Below are 6,777 nucleotides of genomic sequence, written 5' to 3' on the forward strand. Positions count from 1 at the left end.
CTGTAATGGCATTCGGGTTGCGGAATGCACCAGCAACCTTTCAGCGTCTTATGACTACAGTGTTGGCAGGAGTGCCAAATTGTGAGGCGTACCTCGATGATGTAGTCATTCATTCGTCTACCTGGTCTGACCATGTGCAGTCACTCCACACTGTGTTTGACCGCTTGTGTAAAGCTTCGCTCACCCTAAACTTGGCGAAGTGTGAGTTTGCGAAAGCGACTGTGAGTTATTTGGGTAAACAAGTTGGTCAGGGACAAGTTCGTCCCCTTGCAGCTAAAGTAAGTAGCCATCTTTGACTTTCCCGTACCAACCACTCAGCGAGAGCTGCGTAGGTCCTTGGGATGATTGGGTACTACCCGTATTTTTTTGTAAAAACTTCTCTGATGTAGTGTTGCCACTGCACGAATCTGCTCCGTAAAAACACTGTCTTTGTTTGGTCTGCAGATTGCCAGGACAGGGCATTTGCACATGCCAAAGCCATTGCTTTGTAGTTTCTCCAGTTCTTGCTGCCTCCAAACTTTAATGTTTTTAGTGGTGGGGGTGTTACGTCCTGGTATTTTGGGGTGTGTTTTGTTCTGTGTTTTGTGCTGTTTGCAGGTGCCTGGTGATTGTAAATTGAGTCCACCTGTACCTGCTGTGGGACAGACAGAATAAAAGGAGCCTCAGTCTCCTTTTACGGGGCTGCGCTTGCCGTGCCATCCACCCACCCGCCTTCCTACCATTTCCCTTTGACATCACTTCCGGTTTCCCCTGCGCTTCCCCTAGGAGGCGACGCAACTTGTTGTGTCGGCCTGCTTCGGTGTTTGTTTTTCTCTGTTTTCCTGTTTTGTTTGCTGTTATTCGTTGTAATTCGTTTGTATGTATTTCTTCTTTATTTATATATTTAGTAGTTAATAAAATACTTGTTAAAATTATCCGTTTCGTCATAGTAGGTTTACGTTTGTGTCCTTTCTTTTGTTACGGGCCAGAGCCCCTAGACCGGTTCGTAACACCAGGGACAAGGCGGCTGTCGTCGTCCACCCAGCGAGTCGCGGCACCTTGGATCTCAGCGGGACGGCGTCGGCTGCGTCCAGATGTGGTCACGTCTTTCTGTCACAACCATCTGGCATGACGAGGCAGGTGAACTGAGACGGTGACAAACTAGACGAGAAGGACGCATTCACATGACGTCATGATACAGAGGTTTTAATTTGTGATGAACAGGACAGGGGAGACATCTGGTGAACATGTAACATAACAAAGACCCGACGGAGAACAGACACGAGCAGGGCAGCTTTATATGAAAATTTTGGAAGCTCCTAGTCACATCCTGGCACACAGTTTGAGCGGTCTGACTCCAAGATCGAGACAGGAGATTTATCCTGTACCTTTATACAAGGAAGATTTTCAAGTTCACTAAAAGTGCCCTAAAATTGTCTGCCTCATCAGCTTTCTGGTTGGACTCATGCATACAGCAAGATCTCCTCCACAATTATGAATTGCATTTAGGTGCCTGGAATGTGTACATTCCTGTGAGCAGCAGAGAGATAAACCAGAGTGGCAGAAGAAGGACATCTGATGGAGGAAATGGAAGGATATATATTCTTCTGGAAAGAAAAACCTGCTATTGACCTATGGATACTGAGGTTGGACTGGGAGGACTGGAGAATCAGGATTGAGACGATTATGGTGCAGCAGACAGGAGAGACGTGGAGCATGGTCAAAGAACAAAGTTGTCAAAATGAAACTTTTACTCAGGTAAAAGGCTTGCAGCAAACAACAATGAGCTTGCAATGAACAATATGGCTGCTGAATATCTTATGTCCCTCACCTTGTTATAGATAATCCCCCAAGTGGATGGCCTGTGCCAAGGACACCAAGAGCAGGGTGAGAAGGACTGTGGACTGTGACAGTACTTGCCAGACACCCCACAGTACTGCTCCAGCAGTGAGACAGACTACCTCTGGGACTCGGCAGCACCAGGGAGAGTGATTGTCAAATTTCAGCACTGACGACCAACATCAGCCTAGTGGCTGCTGGACCCACCTCCGCAGCTCCTGTACGGTTCAGCAAACTCTTTATCATGCAAACAAATCAGCTGATTCAAGACATTATTTTATTATCATGGTTCCAATTCATAATGCAAGTGGGCACAACTTTTGTATTCCAGGTTTTCCTAATGATTTTTATTTCATTATTTCATATGGTTTTTATGGTTTAAATGTGAAGCACTTTTATTTTACAAATGAAAGAATGTGAAACAAATGTGAATAGGTCTCCCACCTTATACCTTGTCATCAGCACAACATATGCCTGATAAACAATAAAAAAAACTTCCCATTACCCCAGTTTGTTTATACATCATTTCTCCATGCAGGATAACCCACAGCCTGCAACTAGCAACTTTACGCCAGTGTCCTGACCTATCCTTAACCATGTGTTTAGCCTTCCCCAATCCCTCTCTCCTATTGCTCATAGAGCCTCAATGTGCTTGAACCCTGATCTGGCACAAGAGAAATGGAAACAGGGATTGAATACACTTCACAACTTCTCACTCCCTGATGACACTAACCTCCCCTTTTTTTTGTGTGTCACCTCCAAGTACATAAAAACATACAAATATCCAGTTGATGTTGAGTCATGGTTTACTGAACTAATGAAAGTCGGCATTAGATTATCTGGTATTATGTAGGATGAATTACAGTGTTCCCGCATTGTCCCTCACATCAACACATCTCTTCAAATCTAGGCTTCTCCTCTCTTCTGCAGCTAATACTTTAATTAAATATTTCTATTTTTTTGCTACTGATTCTGTCATTAAACTATAAGTCTTTGCATAAAGTTCATTAGAAGGCCATGGTTTCCATAGAATACTTCACAATGCTGAGGATTTGTAATGCTACTGAACTGAACCAGACAAGTTGGCGATCAAATGAAACTCAAGACATTTAATTCAAACAATAACATCCCCATACTGTATTAATGACAAAATCACACATTGCATTATCTCAGTTGTCTAAGACAGGATATAGGTCATGCAGAAGTACCCTACAAAGTTTCAAGGCTGTCAAGATGTTTATATGCGAAAAGGATTTGATTTAGAGGAGAAAAGGGAGCAAATACAAACAGCCCAAATCTGATATGACACTGATGTTGAAGTGAGAATTGACTCTCAGTGTTTCCTCTACTTGTGCTGCATAATAAGCAGTGAGTTCTCACACATTTAATATTTCTAATAACAAAGAACATCATGGTGGTCAGTACATCATAAATGTATATGTAGTTAGTCTTTAGAATCCACTGACTATGTAGATGGTCCTTAGAATATACCAGTAAATAAACAGATAAAGGATAATATTCCTTTAACGGTGTGATCTATATGGCATTTACATATAATAAGAAATCTAAAGATTCATGCAATTTAGTATTCGTGGAGGGGGGTGTCCTGGAATCAATCCCCCTGTGGAAATCGAGGAATGAGTGTCCTCTATACTCAATTCAGACTGTGACCACTGATTAGAATGCTTGAAGCCCAGACTACAGAAATCTTTGATATTTTTGAGGAGTCATAAGGGAATCCATTGTAATCACAATTCATCACCAAGGATGCCTTCATAACTCACTATCTACACTCACCATTTAATAAATGCCATTTATTTCTTCTTTTCTAAGACGATAACATTTTGCCATATAAGCTGAACAATCAGGAAATTTTGTGTGCCAATTATGACTGATTATCAGGCTGATGTGAATGCCACTTCATTATTTTCTGTTCTCCGGGGAATATGAAAATGTGACAGATGTCACCTCAAATAGACACCAATGAATAAAAAATATATGCAGAGCTGGCACTGTTTTCAAAACTTTTGCATATGAAACATATTTTGCATTAAACAGGAGAAGGTTCAGGCTGAAGTTCTTAGTATCGTACCTGGAGTTCCCTCCCAGACAGAATGTTTTTATTCCTGCATTCGGTGCTTTCAACTGCAACTTCCATATTGGTGATTAATTGCCTGATCTTAATTAAAACACTATCCAGGAACAGTAATGGGAAGTTGCTGAAGCTGTTATGTTCATACTGTAAGGGTTCTGTATAGAGGTTGTAAAAAATGTTTACATCATAGTGCACTTTGTGATGAATACTTATTTACATTTATTATTAATTAGACTATTTGCTTCAGCTGTAATCAGACACAAGACAAGAAACTCCAATTTGACTCAAATATAGCTAGTCAGGTAATTCACTCAAATAGATAAATAGACGATAGGGTGGTAGTAGCCTAGTGGGTAACACACTCGCCTGTGAACCAGAAGACCCAGGTTCAAATCCCACTTACTACCATTGTGTCCCTGAGCAAGACACTTAACCCTAAATTGCTCCAGGGGGACTGTCCCCTGTAACTAGTCGCTCTGGATAAGGGCGTCTGATAAATGCCATAAATGTAGACGAAAGACAATAGGGAATGGATGATTTAAAAGGTACTAAAGACACTGTGAATTTGTATCAGCGTTACCAAGTCCAATCAATAAACAGTGGCCAAATTTGATTAATAACAGAACTCATTACCCTGTGGATTTGCACCATCTTACAAAAGGCTGATCACATACCGGATAGTTATGGTTCACATCTTGTGGCCATATTACTAGAAAGTTTCCACTATAACCAACAACTTTAGTTAAAAGGATCTTCTATTTTAAGACCTGAGATTAAATATATCAATATTCACATTATGATACAAAATCTTTTTACCGATATGATAAATATAATTCCTAATTGTCCAAACATGAGGTCTTACACATTGTCATAGGTCAAGATCAAAATCAATCCAACATAGCAAGCCGATGTTACACACATCACTGGATAAAAAGACTGGTTGCAGAATTCTAAATAACCATTGTGGGAGAGATTGAATGCAGAGACTCCCTGAGTGGCCCATAACCTTCCCTTTTGTATTCTGTTTGGAGACTTTTCATCTTGCTATGGTTTAGGGTTCTGGCTTTTACATCCTCTTCTCATAACAGGTATGAGTTTAATTTTATGTGACTGGAGCCAATGAGTGACACCAAAAACACATAGTGCTGTCATGAAGATTGGTGCGTCTCCAGGTGCACCCAATCGTGACAGAGGAATGTGTGAAACCGGCCTAGGAAAGGTGCAGCAAAGGCTGTGAATACTTATATACATGTTCTTTCTCATTTTTTTTAAATCAATTTGCCAAACCTCAAATAATATTTTTTTCATGTTTATATTTACATTTACATTTACGGCATTTGGCAGACGCCCTTATCCAGAGCGACTTACAACGTGCTTTCAAGTTACCACAATTCCGGCTCACTAGGATCCCCAACTATGAATATTCACTCTGTTGTAGATTCTGTACACAAGTTCGACAATAACAAAGTTACACGTTAATCTAGATATTCTTTAAAGAGGAAGGTCTTGAGCTGTCGTTTGAAAATACTCAGTGACTGAGCTGTTCTGACCTCGAGGGGAAGTTCATTCCACCACCGAGGGGCCAAGACGGAGAAGAGGAGGACCTAGCACCGAGCCTTGAGGGACCCCAGTGGAGAGTCTACGTGAGGTAGAGGTGGATCTTTTCCAAGTCACTTGGTAAGATCGCCCATCAAGGTAGGAAGCAAACCACTGCCATGCTGAGCCCTGAATTCCAAGCCTCTTCAGGATTGACAAGAGAGTCTTGTGGTTAACGGTGTTAAATGCTGCAGAGAGGTCGAGGAGAATAAGTACAGATGACAGTTTTGCCAATCTGGCCGCATGTAGCTGCTTAGTAATAGCCAGAAGGGCCGTCTCAGTAGAATGAGCTGTTCTGAAGCCAGACTGGTTAGGATCCAGGAGGTTGTTCTGTGATAGATGAAGTGATAGCTGATTGTAGACTCAGCGCTCAAGGATTTTGGATAGAAATGAGAGGAGGGAAACTGGTCTGTAATTGTTAATGTCTGTAGGATCAGCAGTGGGTTTCTTTAGGATTGGAAGAACCCTGGCTGTTTTAAGGCGGATGGTACATGGCCAGATGACATTGAGCTGTTTATAATATAAGAAATGAAAGGAATGAGGTCAGGGAGATAGTTTGAAGCATTGCATAAGGGATTGGATCTAGTGGACAGGTGGTTGGGTTGCCTGTAGATATGATCTGAATGATTTCATCAGATGTGAGTTTAGAAAATTGATTTAGAGCAGTGTAGGAGTAGTAGGATTTGTGGTGGAAAATGTCTCAGATTTTGTCTTCCATTTTTTCAATGTGAAGAAGTTGGCAAAATCACTGGCTGTTAGGGAAGACGGGGCAGTGGGAGTCAGAGGGTTGAGTAGGGATAAGAAGATGTTGTGGAGTTTTTGAGGGTTGTGGGCAGAGGTTTCTAGTTTTGTTTTGTAGAAAGCAGTCTTAGCAGAAGTGAGGTTAGTGGAAAATTTGCACAGAAGATTCTGGTAATACAGTAGGTCTGAGTCAAGTTGAGATTTCTTGTATTTTCTCTCCGCTGCTCGAAGAACTCTTCGATTGCTGCGCAATGTATCGGAGCCAGGGTGCAGGGGGAGAAGTCTTTTTGGGTTTTGTTGATAGAGGACAGAGTTGATCCATGGAAAGGGAAAGTGAGGTGAGGAGAGAGTTAGAAGGACATTCCCTCCTTTGTGTGAGATGTTGCTGTTGGTCAAGGAAAAAGAGTGGAGAAGGGGAAGAAGGCAGGATGAATGGAGTTTGGCTGATGGAAGGTTGAAGCCACCAAGGAGAGAGAAAATGCTGAGGAGAGTGTCCAATTCATCTATAAAAGGTCCCAAGTGGCCCT

The sequence above is a fragment of the Denticeps clupeoides genome, unplaced genomic scaffold (genome assembly GCF_900700375.1).
Source record: "Denticeps clupeoides unplaced genomic scaffold, fDenClu1.1, whole genome shotgun sequence".
Classification (NCBI taxonomy): domain Eukaryota; kingdom Metazoa; phylum Chordata; class Actinopteri; order Clupeiformes; family Denticipitidae; genus Denticeps; species Denticeps clupeoides.